The sequence below is a fragment of the Chrysemys picta genome, chromosome 3 (assembly GCF_011386835.1).
Source record: "Chrysemys picta bellii isolate R12L10 chromosome 3, ASM1138683v2, whole genome shotgun sequence".
Lineage (NCBI taxonomy): Eukaryota > Metazoa > Chordata > Testudines > Emydidae > Chrysemys > Chrysemys picta.
The window spans coordinates 4,018,840-4,041,836 of NC_088793.1; the positions used below are offsets into that span (position 1 = coordinate 4,018,840).

The 22,997-nt window shown below is 50.6% G+C and overlaps 1 long non-coding RNA gene across 3 annotated transcripts; it reads left to right on the forward strand.

Moving 5' to 3' along the window:
* The first annotated feature begins 400 nt into the window (after positions 1 to 400).
* Positions 401 to 22,561, forward strand: LOC135982130 (uncharacterized). 3 transcript variants are annotated; one of them, XR_010599319.1, is made up of 3 exons: positions 401 to 533; positions 2,698 to 2,904; positions 22,241 to 22,561. It is a non-coding gene; the product is annotated as an uncharacterized LOC135982130 (long non-coding RNA). The 3 variants fall into 3 exon arrangements; XR_010599317.1 differs by lacking the exon at positions 401 to 533 and adding an exon at positions 1,123 to 2,046; XR_010599318.1 differs by lacking the exon at positions 401 to 533 and adding an exon at positions 2,097 to 2,457.
* Positions 22,562 to 22,997: the final 436 nt, after the last annotated feature.

A 22,997-nucleotide genomic window follows, 5' to 3' on the forward strand; every position in this document is an offset into this window, starting at 1 on the left:
ACGACCCGTCCCCCCACCTCCAGGACAAGCTTCTGCTATTTCTTTGCAACTTTGAACCTCATCCCCACCAAGCAACTTCAGAACGTGACCTGGGCCTGCGCACACAGAGGAACGTACGAATTCCCACGCTGGATCAGAACCAGGGTCTATCTAGCCCAGTAGCCCGTCTCGGACACTGGCCGGCCCCAGATCTCTCAGAGGAAGATGTAAGAAACCCTGCGGCAGCAGATGGGGGATAATTAGGGTCACCCACCAACTTTCTAAATGTTGATAACCAGCCCCCCTGCCCTGCCCCCTGCTCTGTCTGTTCCCTCGAGGCCCCGCCCCTTGCTCCGCCTCTTCCCCCAAGGCCCCGCCTCCTGTTCCACCACTTCCTCCAGGCCCTGCCCCCCACTCTCTCCTTTCCCCTTCCTGCTTCCCCATAACTGGATCCGCTCCACCTCCCACCCCCCCACCAGCTGGGTTCCCTCTGCCCTGGGGCTGGACGGGAGCTGCAGCCCATGACACGGAGCCTGCCTGGCCATGAGATGCAGGTAGGCGCTGGCACCGGCTAAGCAGGGGCTCACACGGGTTGATGACCCGGCGCCTCCCATACCCCTGCCCGCAGTAACCGGACTCTTGGTGTCCGGTCAGTACATCTGACCAGACACTGCCCGGTCCCCTTTTGACCGGACTTTCTGGTCGAAAACCGGGCCCCTGGGAACCCTACATCATCTGCCCCCCATATAGATCTGATGCTGACATCTCACACATCCTCACACCCCTTGTGGCCATGGCAAGCTGGCCCAGGGCTGCCGAAGTGTACAAGAGACAGACTTCTCCCGCTCTGGGGGCTGAGAGAGACAGGTACCATCTGCCCAGCAGTGGGCCGCCCCGCACCCAGCCTGATTTCTCCTCGCACGGACCCTGAGCACAAATCAAAAGTGACCCCCCCCCAATGCTGACAATGAAACCAGAGTGAGTAGGGGGAGATTCGTGCCCCCCGCTGCTTGGGGGACGGCCCCCTGTGGCTATTTGTCCCCGATGAGGAGCATGATTCTCTTTCATGCACAGGCTTAGTGTGGGCCGGTCGCCTTGGGACAGAAGCAAGAGCCATCTCTTTAGATGTGTGTGTACAGCTCCTAGCGCAAAGAACGGGAGCCCCATTCCTGGCTGGGAGCCACTGAATACAAACATGAAATAATAACACCACTGACCGTCATGAGGGACAGGACGGACTCCCAAGCCTTAGGGAATTCACTCCCACGATGACAAATGGAATCTGTCCAGAGGGAGAGATTATATCTGTGTGTGTGTGAGTGTGTGTGTGTGTGTACATGCATTGTAGCCCCTTCCCCTTTATTTTAAGTCCCCAGGACATTTGCTTCCCTCCCCCCAGGCTCTCTCAGACACAATCTGCTCCTGCTCGGGACGAGCTGTGCACTGGAAAGGCTGGTGAATAAATCACGATGCTCCGGTGCTTTACAATCTGGGGAAGTGGCGCCGTTAGCTCCCCACAGAAGAGGAGCCCGACTGAAGCCGGAGTTAGCGGATCTATTTGTAAAATGAACCCTCCGTCCCCAGGCCCCGAGCCCCCCACTGCAGCCAGCGCTAACTGGATGATTCCGCCGGTGCCTCCTCCCCCTACTCCCTTCATGGCGTCAGGGTCTAGTGTGAGCGCTGGGGAGATCTTCATCACTCTTGCCAGCGCTGGCTGAGATGCAGCATCCCTGAGCAAGGCGGCCACTCGGCCAAGGCGTGAAACCGCCAGGACTGGAGAGATCCCAGCTAGGACCACTTCGTTCCTGGAGCACTGGTCAGTGAAGCTGGAGAGAGGAGGAGAAGGGGAGAATAGATCAGTTTGCTCCGGAGCCTGTGATTCTGCTCACCGGGGTGTTGATCAGCCCCTGCTGCGCGGTGGGGGAGCGGTGGGGCTGTGGACAGAGCGGGAGGCTTTCAGTTCTGATTGCACGAAGGAACTTCGGTTGGACAATACTGAGCAGGGCTCCAGCTGGCATCTTCCTTAGCCAGCCCAACGCTTCCTCCTCCCCGCGCTTCGTCCGACAGGTAAGGGGTCTCTTTCTGATCTTGGCAGGTTCGCTAGGAGAAAGCTGCTTTCACAAGAGCACGCCCAGGGAGATGATATGCATGTGCTTAACAGCACAAGGGCAGCAGAGCAAAGCTTCGCCTGCAAACTCAGCGATGAGGGGAGCAAAGGGACTGGAAGTTTTCTTGCTGGTGCGTGAAGTTCCTTTTAAAACCCTCCTACAGCTGCCTTTGAAATCCAGACACGAAAGACATGGATATATCCAATGAAGCAAACTATCTGCTTCACTGTACAGCCTAGCTGTTATTTTGTACTGTGGTGGCCTTTGAGCTCATCTTTAGCTGCAAGGAAGCCTGCACGATCTTACCGTTTTCATTCATAAGATTTACACCGGAGCACTTGAAATACACATCTGCTCACAGCCCTTCATGGTACATATTTCTGTGCAGACGCACACACGCACACACATGCACACACGCTCTGAAACCTGTCTGAAGTAGAGACGGGCGCACTATTCAAACTGAACAATTGATGTTGTTGAATGTTATTAAAGTCATCAAAGAAATTATCCAACAACTAACCAGCTCCATGATTAGCCCGTCCCTCCTAGGATAAAACACCCGGTAGACGAACAGGTAAGTGACTAAAGAAATGTGGCTCTTCATTTATAGGTGAAGCAGAATGGCCCCAGACTGTGAGCGTTTGGGAAGCTTTAAGGTGGCTGCGTAAGACAAGGAGTTGCTGTCTGGAAAGGAGACGAGTGTCCAGAGAAAGCATCCTCAAATGTTCCTGCTCACAAGGGACACAAGAGAAATGGAAGCTGGCTGTTAAAGGCGAGCCGTGAAGAAAAGGATCTCTGCCGGGCGTGCGGCTAAACGGTACGTACTGATTTATTACGCACAGTTCAGCTGGAATTCCTAGACGATAAAGCGAATGATGCGATGTGCAGAATTACTCAGTTCGGTAAATGTACCGGTGTCCTTAGGGAACGTTTCCATATGTATAGCTAGATGCGTGTACGTCAAATCTCTGCCTCGCGCACATGAATATGGTACACATCACAAAGTCGCACATCCCTCATTCACATACACACGTCACGTCACACAACACACATGACACATGGCAGGCGCGAAACACCCAGCCCCACACATTACTCAAAACAGTCACACAACACCCATATGACACATACCAGCCACAGAATGCCCATCCATGCACACATTACACATCCCAGACACACAACAACACATATTACAGACGCACACACCTACAAAAGTCACACTCACACACACACTCTCACAATCTTAGTTTCATACATAGGTCCAGACAAGGTAAAATCTATTTCTCCCTCTGCTATTATTTATCTATTTATCTCTGCAAAGTCTTCAGCTATTGTGTGTATAAAATACTCAACTTTCTTTTGCATCACATTGTATAATTATGCCCATAGAGATGGAGTAAATGCAGGCAAAGTCCATTGTCTGGGCCTGGCTGGCGACTCGTGACGTGGCACATCTTAGGTTCTGTCTGCACTGCAGTCGGGGCAGCAGGGGGCGGCATACCGAGCTAGCTTGCTAAAAACAGCGGGGTAGCCGCTGCGGCCCGGGCGAGCAGCCCACGTACGTCCCCGGGGCCCTGAGCACGACTGTACTGGAGCGCTAGCCGGTGCTGCCACCCGCGTCGCCGCCGTTACACGGCTCCAGCCGAACTCGCTCAGGTGTGGCTGCGTGTGCGGCAGGGCGGAGGGACCCCCAGAGAGCTAGACCCTGTTTAAAAAGCAAGTACCTGCCTCTCTCTGGTGCTTCTCCAGTCCCTGCATGACCGCAGTACACGAGCACCTCAGAGTCTTTACTGTATTTATCCTCACGGGGCCCCCCGAGGCAGGGCAGTGCTGTGATCCCCACGGCACAGACGGGGAACTAAGGCACCGAGACAGCCTGAGAGTGACTGTCCCCAGTCACCCGTGGCAGAGCAGGTCGCCCGATTCCCAGGCTAACACCCTAACCTCGGGCCAGCCAGAAGGCAGGGACAAAGACCCACATCGCAGGACCCTGCATTGTTCCTGCAAGGGAGAATGTTCCTGCTCTTCCTCACAAGATCCAGTGTCTCCCAGCTGGGAGTCACTGGCAAGTCAGGCTTCGGCTCTGGCAGCCCCGGTGATCCACCCCCCGGATGGCCAGTTCTCCTCCCACTTCTATACCCAGCAACTGCAACCAACTTCGGTTCTGTCTGCCAGGAGAGAGGCGTTAGCACATGAGAAGTGATTCTACCCTGTACCAGAAGGGGAGGCCAGGCTAAAGGAAGCTGCCCCCTGCTTTATTCCCAGGGTCCATGTGTTTGGTCTTGGGTGGTCTTAGGTATCCAGGAGTCCCCCCAGGGATGTCCCAGAAAAAAAACCTGTGCAGCAAATCCGCCAGTTCTGCCTTAGCCTTGAGAGGCTCCATTTGAACCTTCAGCGTCTGTGATACTTATGGCCGAGGCAGATATTGTACATGGCAGATAACTACCCACGTTGCCCCTCTCCAATCCCTAAGAGCATGGTGTGTATGTGGCACGCTGCACAGGCAGTGCTAAGGAACGCAGCACGGTGCTGGCCAAGAGCCAGGCAGCCCCACGTCAGGGAGTAAATACACGTGACAAGGAATCTTCCCTCTGCCTATGCAACGCCCTGACTAGGGAATGGAAAACTAACAGGGAAAGAAAAGGATGAAGCTGACGGTGCCTCCGGCTGTGCCGGCATCTGGGTGGGACTGACTGATACACAACCACCCCTTTTTCCTAGAAGCCGGGAGCGTGGGTGTAATGCCTGGCATTTCGGTCGTGCCTAGAGCGTGAACCAAGACTCGGCAGCTCCAAGAGCATGACCCTCACTGCTGGAGCTAAAGGAATCCCATCCCTTGCTAGGAGCGGGAGCCGTCACACATGTCCTGGCACATGGGCTGTAACACGGAACAGCTGGCTACACCGCTGCAGAGACCGGCTGGCTCCTTGCAGGAAGGACGGTGCAGTGGGAAGAGCACGAGCAGAGGCTGCAGGGGAGACCTGGGTTCGAGTCCCTCCTCTACCACAGGCGCTGTGTGTGCTTGGACAGGTCACTGAGTGTCTGTGCCTCAGTTCCTGTCTGTACCATGGAGATCCCAGCCTCCCTGGGGTGGTGAGAGGATAAACCCAGCGCAGATTTCCAGGTGTGCTGATCCCGTGGGAACAGAAGGGCTATGGAAGAATCTTACACAGAAGCAGCCGGAGTTGGATCCAGATCGGACAGTTCACAGCGTTTAGACCCAAACTCTGAGGGAGCAGGAGAGGGTTCAATCTTAACGATCCACCAGGATCTGGCCCGTCTCTGGTGCAAAGGAATAGCTGCTGCCGCTACTCAGCATTCACCCTAGAGCTTTAAAACCCACCTGCACGGGAGGGTAAATGTTAGTCTGTAACCCTGAGCCTCCTGCAGGAGGAAAATCATTGCGATGCCGCATTCTGACCTTGTTCTAGCTTTAGCTCACACAGTAACGCTTGTGCCGGGGAAGCGGATTATTCACTGTTATAGTTGAGCAAACAAAGACTTTGATTACAACAGAGGAACTCGGATCCCCTGACACTGGTCGCTGCGCTGCACTAGCACCTCTTAGGACAATGAAGAGGGACCCCCCAAAAAATGAGATATTTAAAATCCCACCTCCAGTTCCTCCCACCCTCTTGTGAGACGTTAGGCTCTGCATATTCTCCCTCCCATCCAGGCCAGTGACAGGTGATGGTCCCTCTGGCAAAGCAAGGCTGAATGTTCGTTCCTCTACAGAAGCAGTGTGGTCTAGTGGAAAGGGCACTGGGCTGGCACTGAGTAGATGTGGGGTCTGTTCCAAGGTCTGTTGCTGAGCCACTGTGTAACCTGGGGCAAGTCACCTCATCTTTCTGTGCCTCAGTTTCCCTACCTAGTCTGAGGACAGTTTCAGAGTAGCAGCCATGTTAGTCTGTATCCGCAAAAAGAACAGGAGTACTTTTGTTAGTCTCTAAGGTGCCACAAGTACTCTTGTTCTTTCTGAGGACAGTGGCACTCAGCCACCATGGTAAAGTGCCTAGAGCTCTCTGGATGAGCAGGTACCTAGCAAATCTCCTCAGTACCTAGGCAAATTCTGCATCAACCCATCAAGGCTGTTCCTGAACAGAAATTCCCTGTGTTGTTACTGAAGAAGCCTGGAACATGAGATTCTGACTGCAAAGAAGCGGTGCCACCCGCTCTCTGGATGGGATGTGCCTTCGCTGGTTTCTCTAAGATTCCTCTTGCAAAGCCCTGCCACCCAACAGCAGTCTCTGAGAAGCCGCCCGATCGCCGAGCAGGCTAATTGCCCGACTATACAACAGCGGCCCCTTCATTGCTGCTAACTTGCTTGGGCTCTCATCTTGTTTTCATGCACAGCACCTTCCCAATTAGCTTTTACATCTGGGAGGGGAAAATAGGTCTTGTAACAAATCCACTGCTAACCTGGACTTCAGGACTGGCACCATGCTGCACTGCACAGACACTCAGAATTTCACATTGACATTTCAGATCCTCCTTCTCCAAGAGCCCAGACCAGTCTGCTCAGAGGGAGGATCTCCCTTAAATATTTACACTATAGGGCTTGTGACACACAGTATGGCAGTTCTCAGTCCATCCAGCAGAGGGCAGTAGTAACACATACACACACACGACAGTTCATTACAATATCAAGGAGTTATCTTACGGTTTGTGGTTTAAATTGCTATGTACAAGCCTCTGCCAGTTTTGGGTGCCCCTTGCCAGTGTACTGTTAGAAAGCTGCATTCATAGACTGGTGAGAGGCTCACAGATCGGGGGCAGAGCCTTAGGGGGTACAGGAATCCCTGCTATATGATGCAGAGAAAAATGTGCACCCACCACTTTTCCCCTCAATGCTTAAGACTCTGCATCTCCCAACACCTCAGCTTTGTAATTGCTACCCAGCCAGTAGTGATCTGAGCCTCCCAGACCCTTGGGGAGGTGGGGAAGGAATTTTGCAGCTCGGGAACACATAGATGAAGCCACTTGCCCAAAGCCACACAGACGGTCTGTGCCAAAGCTGGGAATAGAACCTAGATCTCCGGGTCCTGTGCTTCAACACACTCCCTCTCCCCCTCCCTCTCCCCCACGCTGGCCATTTTCTCCTGACGCTTGAACCTGTGACCTTGTCCTTAGAGATGGGTCTGGATCCGAACACCCTGGACTCTGGGGAAGCCAGGCTCTGAGATACCAGAACCAGCCACCTGTATAATAGAGCTAAAGCTGTCTCCTTTCAAACCCAGGCTAGAATCCACAGAACTCCTGGCATGCAGATAACGCCCTGACCAGCACTTTCTCCAGGAGTGGCACCTGGCCAAGCCCCCCGAATCAGCACATGATCCGACAGGACAGAGCCTACAGACTGTTTCCATTCACTGTTGGTTCTTTATTGATGTGTTCTCTCTGACAATGCGTTCGGAGCTGTACAGGACACTAAATGAGGACAGTCCCTGACTCAAGAGCTTCCAACCTCAGAGACGGAGACGGGACGTGCTGGAAGCCGAGAGAGATAATGGTTGGGTTCTAATCTGGGGGACATCATGGAAGGAGCAAGTCTCACAAGGAGCATTGTCCATCTCTAAAGGACAGAGCACGGGAGATGGGCTGGCGAGCTTCATTTCTCTTCTCCAGTGTCCCGTCCTCCCTCAATAAAACACCTTTTCCAGGTACGCGTTCAGGAACATGCCGGTGCGATCCAGCTCCTCCCGCATGGTGCAGAACTTCCGGAAGCCGGGATACATCTTCTCAAAGTCCTTCCGGGTACAGGTGTGAGCCTACGAGAGAGCGACTGTGTCAGCGAACCCTCCGCCCACGAACACTGAGCAACAACAGCAGACGTGAGCTCTCTGTGTGTTCGTCTGGAGAGATCTACAGGCGCGTTCACTGCCTGGGGACAAACACAGCAACAGAGTCCCGACCCCAGAGGCTTTACAATCAGGCTGGCTCCATCTGGACAGGAGCAGCACAGGGTGGTGTGGTTCTTACAGGTGGAAGGTCTGTGACATCCAGGGGTGGCCAGAACTAATACATACTGTAGTAAGTGAAGGCAACATGGTAAAGGCCTAATGAAGGCCCAGTATGAAGCCTGAACCAAACTAAAGTAATGGTCAAGGCTTTGCTAGCATAAAAAGCAAAGTTAAGCTGTGAGCAAGAGGCAGGCCCTGCTCACAGAAGCTGGCAAGGAAAGGGCTGATGTTGTAGAAATACATATTCATTTAGCATAGTTACAGTATAAACATGGTACCAAGACATACCATACCGGAACATTCCACAGATAACTGGGAACAGACCGACCCATCCCAATGACAGGGGCAAAAGGGTAAAATGATGGATAGAGATGTTTTGATCGAACCAACAGGTACAAGGTGCGAGGCGGCCCCTTACTGCATAGAGGGGTTGTACCTTGTTACGTAGAGGGGTTGCACCTCAATACGTCAGGAGTGATGTGTAACTTGTTTGTACTTGTGTATAAGAATGTGTCCCTGGGGTGGTGTCTTTGTCCGGCCACGGGGGCAGTGGAAAGTCCCGCCACTGAGCCGGGTCCTTGCCAAGAGACATCTATTAGTAGTATGCCCGGTAGACTAAGTAATCTACGGGGAACTGCAATTGTGTCCGAGATCGCAATAAACCTGGCCGAGGTGCCTTTGTATCTTAGTAGACTCTGTGGTTATTGGGGATTCTCGTCGGGTCTGCTGTGTCAGCTATCTGCGCAGAGCTGGGGCAGCACACAGAGGGAACACACGCACGCAGCCGAGTGATATCAACAGGAGAAAGCAGAAGCACCACACCGGTAGCCTCTCACAACACTGGTGACCCCGACCGCTGATCTGGTGAGTAAGCAAAACTGCCGTGGTAGGAATCGCGATCTAACATGGCAGTAAACCTCGAGCTAGGGAACCCCCTTATCCCCTCCCTCATGATCCCCACGGAGTTTGATGATTGTTGGACCCGCTGGATTGCCAGTAACGGGGGTCCATATGAATTTAAAAAAGAGAGTGGGGAAACATGGACTGGCTTATGTAGAGCGATGGTAGAAACCGAGGCTCTGAGAAACAGTAATAAGAGTAAAAAAGCAAGAATTTTGCAATTGATGTCTCTGGCAGTGAGATGGCTCAGGCAGCATGCTGGAATGCTGGCCAAACAAGTAACAGAAAAAACAGGAGAAGTAGAAGAGGTAACCCGAGCAGTTGAGCACTGGAAAGCCCAGGCTCTGTTAGCAGGGCAACAGGCGGTCCAAACTCATGATATGCTCGAGCAAGTGAAGCAGGAAAATAAAAAATTGGAAACAGCTGTAGAAAACCTGCAAAAGCAAAAAGTACCGTCCCCTGGGGTTCAATGTTCTTCGAGCGCTTTTATAGTGCCTGAGGAGTGGGGACAGAAATGGAAACAGGTAGCTCTTGCCAAGTTAAGGGATGGAACATGGGACAGTTGGGATGGATGCTGCAATGGGGACATGTAGAATGACTCTGTTAAAACATCCGGCCTTGACCCATGGGCAGGGGCTACCGCACCGCAACCGCCACCGTATGATGCAAGCCAGGTTTTGGGCAAGCCCTCCCCGAAACCTACATCATTTCCAGTAAAAACAGGAGAAGTGGGGGAAGATGAGACTATAAGCCCTGGTGAAAATCATATTGCCCCCCTTACCCTTGATAAAACCCCACGCACTCCCTTAAATAGTCCCCCCACTTTAAGGTTATGGGATGCAGTGGAAACTGAAGCAAAAAAATTAGCTGACCATTTAAGAGAGCCATGGCCCCGTCGTGCTTATGCAGACAGGGAAAAAGATCACGAATATAAAAGTGCCTCCCACAAACCCCGCGTGAGCGGCTTAACAGCCAGGCTCGACGCTTTAAAGATAAATGAACTAACTGCATTAGCCGGAGCTGTTGGACCTCCCCCCACTGACAATTTCAATGAGTTTATGGCATGGCTCCATAAAGGCGAGCAGTTACTTAAAGCAGTAGGAATTGACATGTTGCAGGAACCAATTCTGGTACAAACGCTTTTGGGGCCCCTCAACTGTCATACCCTTGGTTTTGATGATGATGTTGCACAGATGCTTAAACGTGTAGTGCAGAAGCACTTTAAGTTATCTAGTGAATTAGCAACCCTTAAAGGGATGGCCAGGTTGCCAGGGGAGGCTCCGGCTAAGCTGGCAGAAAGGATTCAAACCTATCTTAGATTATCAGCAGGGGTTGCTAACATGGAAGATTTGAAGCAAATTGTTTTGGAGGCGCTGCCTCCCGGTGTGTTAGACTGGATGAATGCTTGGTGTGAGAATGGAGGTAGAGCGGTACCTTGGGATGAATGGATCGCAAAGGTGGAAACGGCAGTTAAACAGCAGGAAGGAACTCCTGTCAAGGAGCTGCGTACTCAATTAGGACAATGGAAAACAGAGGGTCCTGGATACTCTCCCCGTAGTCGTGGCCGGGGTTGGAGAGGTCGTGGATCAAATAGAACGAGAGAAGGTGATAGAGAGAGTGCGTGGGTACCTTTTGGAGTTTTGAAACAGGAAAACTCAGATCTTAAAGGAGAGATTGAAAGGCTGCAGGCACAGCTGCAGGCGTGTATGATTGGAAAGGAATCTCAACAGGAGAAGGATAAAACAGTGACGAAGGTAGCTAGGGCGACGGTCCTGGCAACTGGACTGAACGACCCAATCGCTACTGATTTAGTGGCATAGGACAGCCCTATCCACGACTCGGAATGCATTTTTCAGCAACCCATGACAGTCAATGTCTGGGGGCGCCCCCATTTAAGCATTCGAGTCGGGGAGGGGCTAGTAGATTTTTTGGTGGATACGGGGGCTAGAATTCCTATAGTAAAAGATGACTTTAATCCATATCCCACTGGAGAGTCGGTGCAAATACAGGGGATATCTGGAACTAATCAGACGTATAATGTTAAAACCCTTCCCCTCCAGTTTGGAATGCATACTATTCAGGAGAAGTGTGCTGTAACAGGGAGAGAAAATCTAATCGGGGCACAAACAATTAGACGTTTGGAATTGGTCTTGGATTTTCCCAATATGTGTATTAGACAGAATCTCACTGTGATGCAGGACACTAATAATACAATTCTAATCCCTATGGGACTGGCCACACAGACAATAAAAGCAATAAGACCCAAACAACCGCCTCCTGCACCAAAAGGTTGGGAGAGCTGGTGGAGTAAAATTCAAACTGTCTGGGCAGTAGATTCTCTAGACACTAGTAAAATGCAAACTTCTGTTACATTAGAAGGAAATACACCTCCGTTTATAAAACAGTACCCAATACCTCAAAAAAACAGAATAAAACAGAACAAGAACACGAAGAAAACAACCAAAAAGAGATACAGAGTTTACAAAAGCTTCAAGCAAAAGATGATGCAATCAATCAATGGATAGCTGAATGCCCATCACAGTGGCAGGGTGTTCCCTTAAAGAAAGAGGGAGAGCTTATTTTAGCTAAACCAGACAATGACTGGGTTATAGTGATCCCACAGCAATTGAAATATCTTTTGTTAAAATGGGTACATGGATCACTTACGTGCAACATTACCCCACTGTGCGTCTAGTGACGGAGACTGGCTCAGAGATCAATCAGGCATGCTGTACAAAATTTAATGGATGGTGGCTGTGTGAGTGCTATGCCAAAATTGATATTAATGCCACCAAAAAAGGCTGGGCACGGCTGGTACAAAAGGAATTGGTTAAGGAGGTGGTGCGCATTCAGGATATGGCCTGTGCCATAGGGTACTACAATTTCTCTATAGATGGTAACACCTGCCCTGCAAGTGAGGCAGGATTTTGTGTACCAGTCACTGGCACTATCCAAATAGGAGCCCATGCCTTTTGGCCAACAAAAAAGGGTAAGGCTGTCACTGAAACGGTCATCATTCATGAACATCTGCAAAAGTTACTAGTTGATCTGTTTCCACCTGTAAAGTTTTTACAGTTGGACGTACATGACTTAGTAACCAGGACAAAGGAGTCCCTAATACCAATAGCCCACTTAATACAACAGCAAATGCGTGAAGTGGACGAGGTTCAACAGGAAGTGGAAACACCCTGGTGGGCAATCCCCGAGGATGTAACTTTACACCCAGTAGTTCGTACTCTAAGCATCATCCTCATGGGAATCCAGGCCCTAACTGTGATAGTTTTAATAGGAATGTGTTGCTACATGATCCGTCAAACGAGACGCGCCAAGTTACAAGGTCGAGTGAATAAGGGAATGGAAATGGCAATCAACACTGCGATTGTACACCCAAATAGTCATTTCACAGAGTAAGGAGTTAAGGCACAAGAATTAAATACATATATTCAAGCATGTTTCATTTATCAGTAAATAAGTTGTTTCATAGAGTAAGGAGTTAAAATATAGTAATTAAATCTATATATCCATATATATTCCCATTTAGGAATAGATAAGTTAAGATAAGTTATATATGTCATGTAATTTTCTACTCCGGGCATAGTTTATATGTCCCCACAAAGCCCTTGATAGATATCCGAGAGACTGCCAAACCCCACATATGTGTGGTCCCGGGCCTAACATTCCCAGGCCCACCATATGAGATTGAAAAACTAATTGGATCATAAAAGCTGTCTGCCAGTCGTACGAGGGAATGTGCAGACTGGACAGACGGATGGGGCATGAGTGTATGGATGGTAAAAATAGGGTAACCACCTCACAGTGTTTAGCCCACTGGGTTATCTTCAGTCCATGCATTATGCTTTTCCGGGACGATGGGTAAACATCCTCCCCTTAAAAAAGACAAAAAGTGGGGGAATGTAGTAAGTGAAGGCAACATGGTAAAGGCCTAATGAAGGCCCAGTATGAAGCCTGAACCAAACTAAAGTAATGGTCAAGGCTTTGCTAGCATAAAAAGCAAAGTTAAGCTGTGAGCAAGAGGCAGGCCCTGCTCACAGAAGCTGGCAAGGAAAGGGCTGATGTTGCAGAAATACATATTCATTTAGCATAGTTACAGTATAAACATGGTACCAAGACATACCATACCGGAACATTCCACAGATAACTGGGAACAGACCGACCCATCCCAATGACAGGGGCAAAAGGGTAAAATGATGGATAGAGATGTTTTGATCGAACCAACAGGTACAAGGTGCGAGGCGGCCCCTTACTGCATAGAGGGGTTGTACCTTGTTACGTAGAGGGGTTGCACCTCAATACGTCAGGAGTGATGTGTAACTTGTTTGTACTTGTGTATAAGAATGTGTCCCTGGGGTGGTGTCTTTGTCCGGCCACGGGGGCAGTGGAAAGTCCCGCCACTGAGCCGGGTCCTTGCCAAGAGACATCTATTAGTAGTATGCCCGGTAGACTAAGTAATCTACGGGGAACTGCAATTGTGTCCGAGATCGCAATAAACCTGGCCGAGGTGCCTTTGTATCTTAGTAGACTCTGTGGTTATTGGGGATTCTCGTCGGGTCTGCTGTGTCAGCTATCTGCGCAGAGCTGGGGCAGCACACAGAGGGAACACACGCACGCAGCCGAGTGATATCAACAGGAGAAAGCAGAAGCACCACACCGGTAGCCTCTCACAACACTAGTGTGATTTCTGTTTTACTCTTGCGTGTGCTCTAGTGGTTACTGCTACTGGTGTTGGTTCCCACAGTGCACTCTTAAGGGCTGCCTCCTTAGCTAATATATCTGCTTGTTCATTTCCCCCCTGTAAGGGTTCTTTTTTGGTATGAGCTTTTATTTTGACCATTTGAATTTTTTTATACTGTTGTGACAATTTTTCTATTTGTTGCCAGAGGGCTTTATGTTTGATCTCTGAGCCATCGGTTCTTGTAAACCCCATACTTTGCCACCACGGAAGATAAATAGTGGTACTCTTAAACACATAATCAGAATCAGTTCCTATTACGTCGGGGTCACCAGTGTTGTGAGAGGCTACCGGTGTGGTGCTTCTGCTTTCTCCTGTTGATATCACTCGGCTGCGTGCGTGTGTTCCCTCTGTGTGCTGCCCCAGCTCTGCGCAGATAGCTGACACAGCAGACCCGACGAGAACCCCCAATGACCACAGAGTCTACTAAGATACAAAGGCACCTCGGCCAGGTTTATTGCGATCTCGGACACAATTGCAGTTCCCCGTAGATTACTTAGTCTACCGGGCATACTACTAATAGATGTCTCTTGGCAAGGACCCGGCTCAGTGGCGGGACTTTCCACTGCCCCCGTGGCCGGACAAAGACACCACCCCAGGGACACATTCTTATACACAAGTACAAACAAGTTACACATCACTCCTGACGTATTGAGGTGCAACCCCTCTACGTAACAAGGTACAACCCCTCTATGCAGTAAGGGGCCGCCTCGCACCTTGTACCTGTTGGTTCGATCAAAACATCTCTATCCATCATTTTACCCTTTTGCCCCTGTCATTGGGATGGGTCGGTCTGTTCCCAGTTATCTGTGGAATGTTCCGGTATGGTATGTCTTAGTACCATGTTTATACTGTAACTATGCTAAATGAATATGTATTTCTGCAACATCAGCCCTTTCCTTGCCAGCTTCTGTGAGCAAGGCCTGCCTCTTGCTCACAGCTTAACTTTGCTTTTTATGCTAGCAAAGCCTTGACCATTACTTTAGTTTGGTTCAGGCTTCATACTGGGCCTTCATTAGGCCTTTACCATGTTGCCTTCACTTACTACACATACAGTGAAACCTGCCCTGAAACCCCCCTGCCTCAGACACCTTTAGGGACATCTCCCGTTTTGTAAACCCAGGTCTGCGGCTCATTTCCAAGCCCAGCCTTGAGAGTCCACACTGCATGGTAAACCCGGGCTTACAATTGCTGGGCCCGGGTCTTCCAGTCGTGCTAATGTGTCCACGCTGCACAACATAGACCTTCTGACTCCGGTCCACAGCTTGTCCTGGGTCCCCACTGCACAATGGCAGGGGTTGGACCCGACTCACAGCAGGACCTGGGCTCTGACCCACCCCCTAGCAGGGTCCTAGGGCCCAGGCTCTGAGTGCTTGGTGTGTGGACGGAAGAGGGACTTGGTCTCAAACCTGAACCAGAGCCCGGGCTCCGTGTGCAGTGTAGACAGACCCTCTATGCCTGAAGGGACCACGTTTGCCCTCACGGGTCTAGACTGAAAGCTGAGCCATGCCACCCCTTCCCCCATCTCTCCTCAGCCCCATTGCCCTAGGACGATCCTCACCTACCGCCCCTCCTTGAATCTAATGAGGCCTTTCCCTGCCCCCAGAGGGACAATGACTGATTCATGCCATCCCACCCCTGCCCGGCCCCTAGCCCCACTGTCCTGTATATGGCCTCCTGTGCTCCTCACAGCGAGTGAGGGGGCTGGGAACCCGCAGCAGTGGAGATAGGGCATGGCAGAGAGGACAGGCCAGAAGGTTCCCAGATGAGCCGGATCAGGACTCTGCCTCAGCAAGCATCTAGGCCGGCCCTACTCCACCCTCCCACCCCCCGCAGCCACCCTCCTTGTTACCCTCAGAACCTGGAGTGTGAGTCCCAGTGTCTAGTTCACAGGGTTAAAGAGCAAGGGCTGGGCTCAGAGACCTGCGCTCTGATTCCTCTCTGAGCCCACGGGCCAGGCTGCAGCGGTACCTTTGCCCAGTGCGGTCGCCCCCCAGCCTTCTTCATGACGCTCTCGTAGGCCAGCCAATAGTCCAGCTGGGGCACGTCCTTCCCGTAGGGCCTGAGGGCACAGGGCAGAGTCAATGGCTAGCAGCTGCCTCCGTCCCCCTTCACAGAGGGTTTCTTTGGCATTAAGACGACAAAGGGGGCACATGACACAAACTCATTCACCTCTTACATGGACTGGCCACTGGGGGAGACAGAGCTACCCTCGCCTTCACAGAGGTTATGGATTCCCCCACTGCGGGATGCTCATGGGACCTACTGGAGTTTGAGTTCTGCAGCCAGCCCTACTCGGGCCAGCAGTGGGGTGTGAACCCGGCACTGTCGGCGCTAGAAGCAGCAGCCGCGGCCACGTGAGCTCAAGGACTAACCCCAGCTGGGTAGGGCCTGCGGTAGACTCTGCTCCAGCTCCGACTAGACGCGCTCTGTCTCCTAAGCCTGGGTTAAAACGGAGCCCCGGGCACCTGGGGTGAATGTCAGGAAAAGCTTCTTGGGAGGGAGATGGTGGATCTCTGCTGTGCAGTGTCCCCCGGGAAAGGGCTGGAGACCCATCGCTTGGGACATTTAACATCAGACCGGACAGAGCCACCATCTCGCTGCTGGGCCTCAAACCGCCCTTCCCCACAGTGGGGCGAGCTCAGAGCCTGACCACATCTCCCCCTAGCGCTGGAAGGGCAGGGGCTGGGGGTTGAGATTGAGGGGCACCAGCAGAGCTGTGGGGGGGTGCCCAGGGCTGGGATAGCAGGAGGCTGTGGGTTCGGACTGAGGAGATCAGCAGAGTTCTGCGGGGTGTGCCCAGGGCTGGAATAGCAGGGGGCTGAAGGTTGGGCTGAAGGGCATTGGCAGAGCTAAACCCATTGGCATTGGGGGGAGGGATAGCTCAGTGGCTTGAGCATTGGCCTGCTAAACCCAGGGTTGTGCATTCAATCCTTGAGGGGGCCATTTAGGGATCTGGGGCAAAATCAGTACTTGGTCCTGCTAGTGAAGGCAGGGGGCTGGACTGGACTTGATGACCTTTCAAGGTCCCTTCCAGTTCTAGGTGATCGAATAGAATAGCTGCGGGGAGCAGGGCTGGAAGAGTCAGGGGGGGCTGCAGGTTGGGGCTGTGACGGGCTGGCAGAGCTGAGGGGGGGGAAGCTTTCACAGCTGCCTGCACCATACTTGGCTCTAGCTGGCATTAAAATCCCTCCCTTTTGTGAGCGATTGATGTGCGGCGTCGTTATCAAAGAGAAGATACTGCGAGCTAAGCCGGGACCAGAACCACCTTCCAGCCTCTCACCACCAGCAGAGCTGGTCCCTGCAGAACGGCCCCTCAGGCTAACAGGGAAGCGATGCTGCTGAGTTTCTGTGCAACACTGGGGAGCTCAGCACAGCTCAGCGCTTTTAACTCTCAATCGCTGTGCAAGTCCCCACGCTAGCTACCATGGGATCCTACTGATTAACAAAGCGAAGAGTGTAATGAGACCACAAAGTACAGCTGGGAGCCTGCTAACAGGCTTTGTCATTTCCCTGTTTTTTCACCTGTAGTAATGACACACAGTAGCTCTGGGAAACCCTCATGCTTCAGGACATAAGCCACCCTCTCACTCAGGTCAGGAAGAAACTTTCCCCACGGGCAGGGTATCCCACACAGTCACTTAATGAGACAGGTCCTACTCCAAAAGCTTACCATCTAAATAGACAAGATAGACAAATGCTAAGAGGAGAACACGGAGGCACAAAGGCACAGCAGCATTGCTCACACGCTTGCTTTGTCCAACCCTGCCTGTGGGCAACTGATTGTTCCTTCCTAAATGGAGTACTTTGCATTTGGCTTATTGAATTTCATCCCATTTACTTCAGACCATTTCTCCAGTTTGTCCAGATCATTTTGAATTTTAATCCTGTCCTCCAAAACACTTGCAACCCCTCCCAGTTGGTCTCTTCTGGCCTTGGAATCTATGTCTCTGGGACTCTATTCCAGGATAACTCAGACAAGCCAAAGAGAAATTAAGCCTCCCCCATGTCATATACACTAGACAATCTGCAACTGAAGCTGAATTATTCAGCCTGTCAATGGGATACCGGCGTCCCTGGCGTGGCCCCTTTTCAGGACTCGTCCTCCGCTGAGAAACCAGGCGTCAGAAAGGGTGCAGGCCATCAGGGCAACCCACCGGGGAAAGAGACAATCCAGGGGGAGCGAGGGGAGGGGCAGACACTAGCCAGATGGAAGCAATACTGAACTGCGGGGGAAGGAGGCGAGGGTGCAAGACCGGCTTACGCTCTGAGGGAACTGAAACAACTTGGGAGAAGAATAGCAACAATGGCCTTGATTCTGATCTCCTGACGTCAGCGTGAGAGAGGAATAACGCCGCTGGAGTCACTGCAGCTGTATTGGTGGAAGTTCAGAGGCAGGCCACGACTGAGCCTGGCCCTTGCTTTTGACCCTTGTGGGGTCACGTCTTTTATCGTAGAATCATAGCAACATAGGGCTGGAAGGGACCTGAGAAGTCATCAAGTCCAGCCCCCTGCGTTGTGGCAGGGCCAGGTAACCCTAGACCTGCCCTGACAGGTGTTTGTCCAGCTGTTCTGAAAAACCTCCAATGACGAGGATTCCACAACCTTTCGTGGAAGCCAGTTCCAGAGCGTCACTCCCCTTGGAGTTCGAACACTTTCCCGAATATCTAACCTACATCTCCTTTGCCACAGGTTAAGCCCATGACTTCTTGTGCTACCGCCAATGGACATGGAGAACAATTGATCGCTCTCTTCTTTATAGCAGCCAGTCACGTATTTGAAGGCTGTTATCCATTCCCCACACCCCCCCCAGTCGTCTTTTCTTAGAAATAAACATGTCCCTTTTTTTAACCTTTCCTCATAGGTCCGGTTTTCGAAAGCTTTGATCAGTTTTTGTTGCTCTCCTTTGGACTCTCTCCAATTTGCCCACATCCAGGAGCAGCGCCAGGGTTTTTGGCGCCCTAGGCGGGGGTCCTTCCACACTCCCGGTCGGCGTCGGCAATTCTGCGGTGGGCAAGTCCTTCTGCACGCCCGGTCTTCGCGGCACTTTGGCGGCGGGTCCCGGAGCGAGTGAAGGACCCGCCGCAGAATTGCCGCCGAAGACCCGGAGCGCGGAAGGACCCCCCCACTGCCGAATTGCCGCCAAGGGCAGCAAAATGCCGCCCCCCCAAATCCTGGCGGACATCAGGAATGGTAACATACTTAAGCCAGTAAGTGAAAGATTTAAAAGTCACTATCATTGAACAAAAAAACTTCCGAAACAGACTTCAAAGAGAAACAGCAGAACTAAAATTAATTTGCAAATTTAACACCATTAATCTGGGCTTGAATAGGGACTGGGAGTGGCTGGCTCATTACAGAAGCAGCTTTTCCTCTCCTGGAATTGACACCTCCTCATCTATTATTGGGAGTGGACTACATCCACCCTGATTGAATTGGCCCTGTCAACACTGGTTCTCCACTTGCGAAGTAACTCCCTGCTCTCCATGTGTCAGTATATAATGCCTGCATCTGTAACTTTCACTCTATGCATCTGAAGAAGTGAGGTTTTTACCCACGAAAGCTTATGCCCAAATAAATCTGTTAGTCTTTAAGGTGCCACCAGACTCCTTGTTATTCCAGAAGGATGTTCTCAATGAAAGAGAAGTCAGAAAAAAACCTCAAGAATGATTCAAAGGTTAGAAACCTGCCTCTTAGTGAGAGACTCCCCGAGCTCAATCTCTTCCGCTTAATGAAGAGAAGGTTACGGGGTGACTCGGTCACCGTCTCTAAGTACCTACATGGGGTGCTGGGTGTTAGGATAGAGATATTCAGGCCTGTCTGCAAAGGCCTATACTTTAAGAATTTAGTTGTATTCTGATCACTTAGCTAGTTATCGAGGTAGAAAAAAAGTGATTTTAATTCTTTTTTTTATGTGCAAGGGACAGTCTGAGGCTCTGGTCTTAGGCTAAGTGAGGCCTTCGGCTAAGCAGCAGAGGCAGCCCTAAGCTGAGAAGTGACCGGTCACATCCTGGATAAATGGATAAGGAAGAACCAGGGCCCATACCAGGAGCAGCGGTCAGCCTGGGATGAGATTAAAAAGGAAATGGATGCAGTGTTAGGGGACCCAGAGGGATGGGGGGTGGCTGAGGAGCCCCCCCTCCTTTGGTATCTGGGTAGTGGAAGAAGGTCCCTGCCCATGGGGACTGGATGCCCTCCAGGGAAAGGAGGCACTTCAGTCCACTTGTGAGAGGTTTGAAGTGAGGGCAGCATTATGGGAAGCTGCCAGTAAACTTTCAAGGTTGGTGCTGTTTCAGCCAGGGCTGCTGAAGGGGTGTAGAGTAGTTCGGGTGGTTAAAGATGATTTGGCCCATCAGGGTTTAGAGTCAGAAGCAGAGTTAACAGACCAGCTTTAGAGACAGGAGCTGGGACTTGGTCCTGGGGAAGTGGAGGAAAAAAGAAAAGGTTTCAACCTGAAAAATGGCCGGGTTTCCAGGAGCAGGTAACGACCCCCACTCTTCTCCCAGAGCCAGGCTGAGAACCTGGGGGGAAGGGTTCCCAACTGTTCCAACCCGGGGAGTCTACTCTTGGTTCAGCGCTAACTATATCCTTTTCTTCTTTTCCTTCTTCTTTCTCTCAGTTTACTTAATTTGCTGCTGGGAACCTGTACTTTAAACTGACCTGACCGACTTCATTGGTTTCTTTCCACCTCTTCCCCTCCTCTCCCCCGGCCTGTCCACACTTTTGTTTTTCTGAAGTTTTAGTGGAGGGGACTTTGGATACTTTTGTGAAATGTTTTTGGTGGTTTGTTTTGTTTGGGACAAAGTACGACAGAGGTCTGCTGTAGTCCACTGGAATTTTTGGAGGAACAGATCCATGGGCAACCATGGAGACAAATGTTTTACTGCCCTTTGAACAGTCTCAGGGTAAAGACAGCACAGGTTAAGGCGGCTGTGTGGCAATAATTGTACTTGGTGGCTGAGTTGTTAAAAACAAAGTGCGCTACCTTAAAAAACTAAATGTAGGAGTAAGTAATTTAAAAAAGTAAGTAAAATGTTACAAATACCTTTTGAAAAATTAATAATACAGGGTTTGGAGGAAAGGAAACATTTGGGAGTTGTGAAAATCGTACAGGTAACAGTTGTGGTGTTACAAGAAGCAAGTTTTTGGTTTAATAATAAAACCCAGTTCTATAAATGTAACTGTATGTGCAACGCTGTGCAATCACATTGGATGGAAGCTTGGTAATTCAATTATCCCGGGGGTCAGGAAGAGTGGCTCCTACCACCACGATGCATCTGTCCCCAGAAGCCTTTACAGCTATTCTGAGAAAAAATGGGCCCTTTTCCCACAAAAATGGCCTATAGGGGACTGCTGCAGGCAGCAGGCGGAGAAATAATCTAATCAAATTATTTAACTATTGGGTAATGTGATCAAAATCACTAAAGGAATGTCAGGGGTTTCTATTGGAACTTAACTTGACTGCCCCTGGCTGTCTCTGGTTGTACAAGATGGGAGTGTAATCGGGGTACAGTTGTGTAAAAAAAACAAAAACAAAAAAAACTAATCACAGTGCAAAAAATGTTAGGCAAAAATAGTTTTGTGCATGCATAGGAAAAGGAAAAGGGGAGCAATGATGGTAACACTGAGCCTTCGGGGGGGCTCTGGGGGATTGGACTGTCGCTTTGGTGGGGGTGCATGAAAACTCGGTGGGCACGGGGGTGGGGGCCGTTACACCTTGTGTAAAATTAAAAGGGCTAATATAATGTTATGGAGGTTAAACTATTTCCCAGGACATGTGCAGTGTATATTGGAAAAGAGGTAAAAGAAATGCAAACAAAACGTTGTACTTAATTAAAATCCTATTAGGGCTCCAAAAGAAGCCACAATAAATTGTGCTTTCTTTTTCAAATCTCTGTGTGTTTTAAAGCAGGAGATGAAAGTGAGAAGTAATGAGAACTCTGGTGGAAGTGAAATGTGTCCCTTTTAAGACAGTCTCTGAGCTGCTGATCGCTTTGGATCCAGAGGCAAGCCAAGAAAGCCTCTGTGTAAATGCAAATTACCTAACCGATGGGGGAAGAAGAAAACTACCCATAAGTAGCAGCACAAAAAATTTGGAAATAATAAATCCATCTGGCCAGCAAACAAGCTACTAGAAGACTCAGATTATGGCCCTCCAGAAGAGGGAGGTGAAAAAACAAGTCAAGCCTGAAAATAAGGGGGACAGGTTAACCCTAATGGGGGTGTGTGTACAAAGCCAAAATCTAAAGCTGTCTCTCAGCTATTACCTGAAAATAAACGTAAAGCTTGGTACAGCAAAAAAACTATTGCAAACCTGGTCTGTTGTACAAGAGGGGAAACTGAGGCACACCACCTCATAAATTTCATAAATGACCAGTGAGTGGAGTAATTCACTAGCCTGACTATAAAAGAAAATAAGAACAGCCTAAAGGTCATTCTGTTTTTCCTGCAATTAGCAAGGAAATTTGTAAAAGGAATTGGTATTATTATTAAGCAATAATCTGTCCCCACCAAAGGGGGTAAAAATTGTTTCTTTTGTTTTTCAGACACTCTACAAGCATGCTGGCGTCAGTGAAAGAATAACCCAGAATACTATGAATCTGTGTTTTGCGTTGTTTGTCTGTGGTGTGTGTCTTGTTGCTAGCATGACGTGGGTGGGGGATGGCTTCAAAAGGCTGAGAGGGGTGGAAAATGTGTACGAAAACGCAAAATGCTCAACGAGGAGGCCAGCACCTGTGTAACAGCTACCACGGTACCTGAAAATAGAACGGCAACTAAAATGATGCTCGCTAAAAGTTTACCCCAATAAACATCAAATTGTTTGCGCCTTTGAACTTCGGGTATTGTTGCTCTGGTCATGCAAGAAGAACCAGGAAAGTAAAAGGGGAAAAACATAAGCCCCCTAACACTGGGGAGGGGCTGTAGGGAGCTGAGGATCTTGCTCACCTCTGATGCGTGCAGTCCCTCTGTGATGTCAGGACCCGCCTGGTCCTGGCCCTTTATGATGCGTCACTGGAACAAACAGCCTCTCGGGAGAGATCCAGTGGCAGCACCAGCAGGGAGCCCAGTGTCCAGACCGTCCTCCCCAGCACGAGGATGGGGATCACGCAGAGCTGGTTCTGTGCCTGCTGGGACAACCCCTGGGTGCTGTACACCTGCGTCCTTCTGGTCCTGGTCATCTGGATGGCCATGGCGACCCAGCAGAGTTTCTCCAGGAGAAGCAGGCTGGTAGGAGGACACCCCCCCCCTCAACCCCACTGAAGCCATCCTACACTCTCAGCAGAGCTTGCCTGGACACAGCCC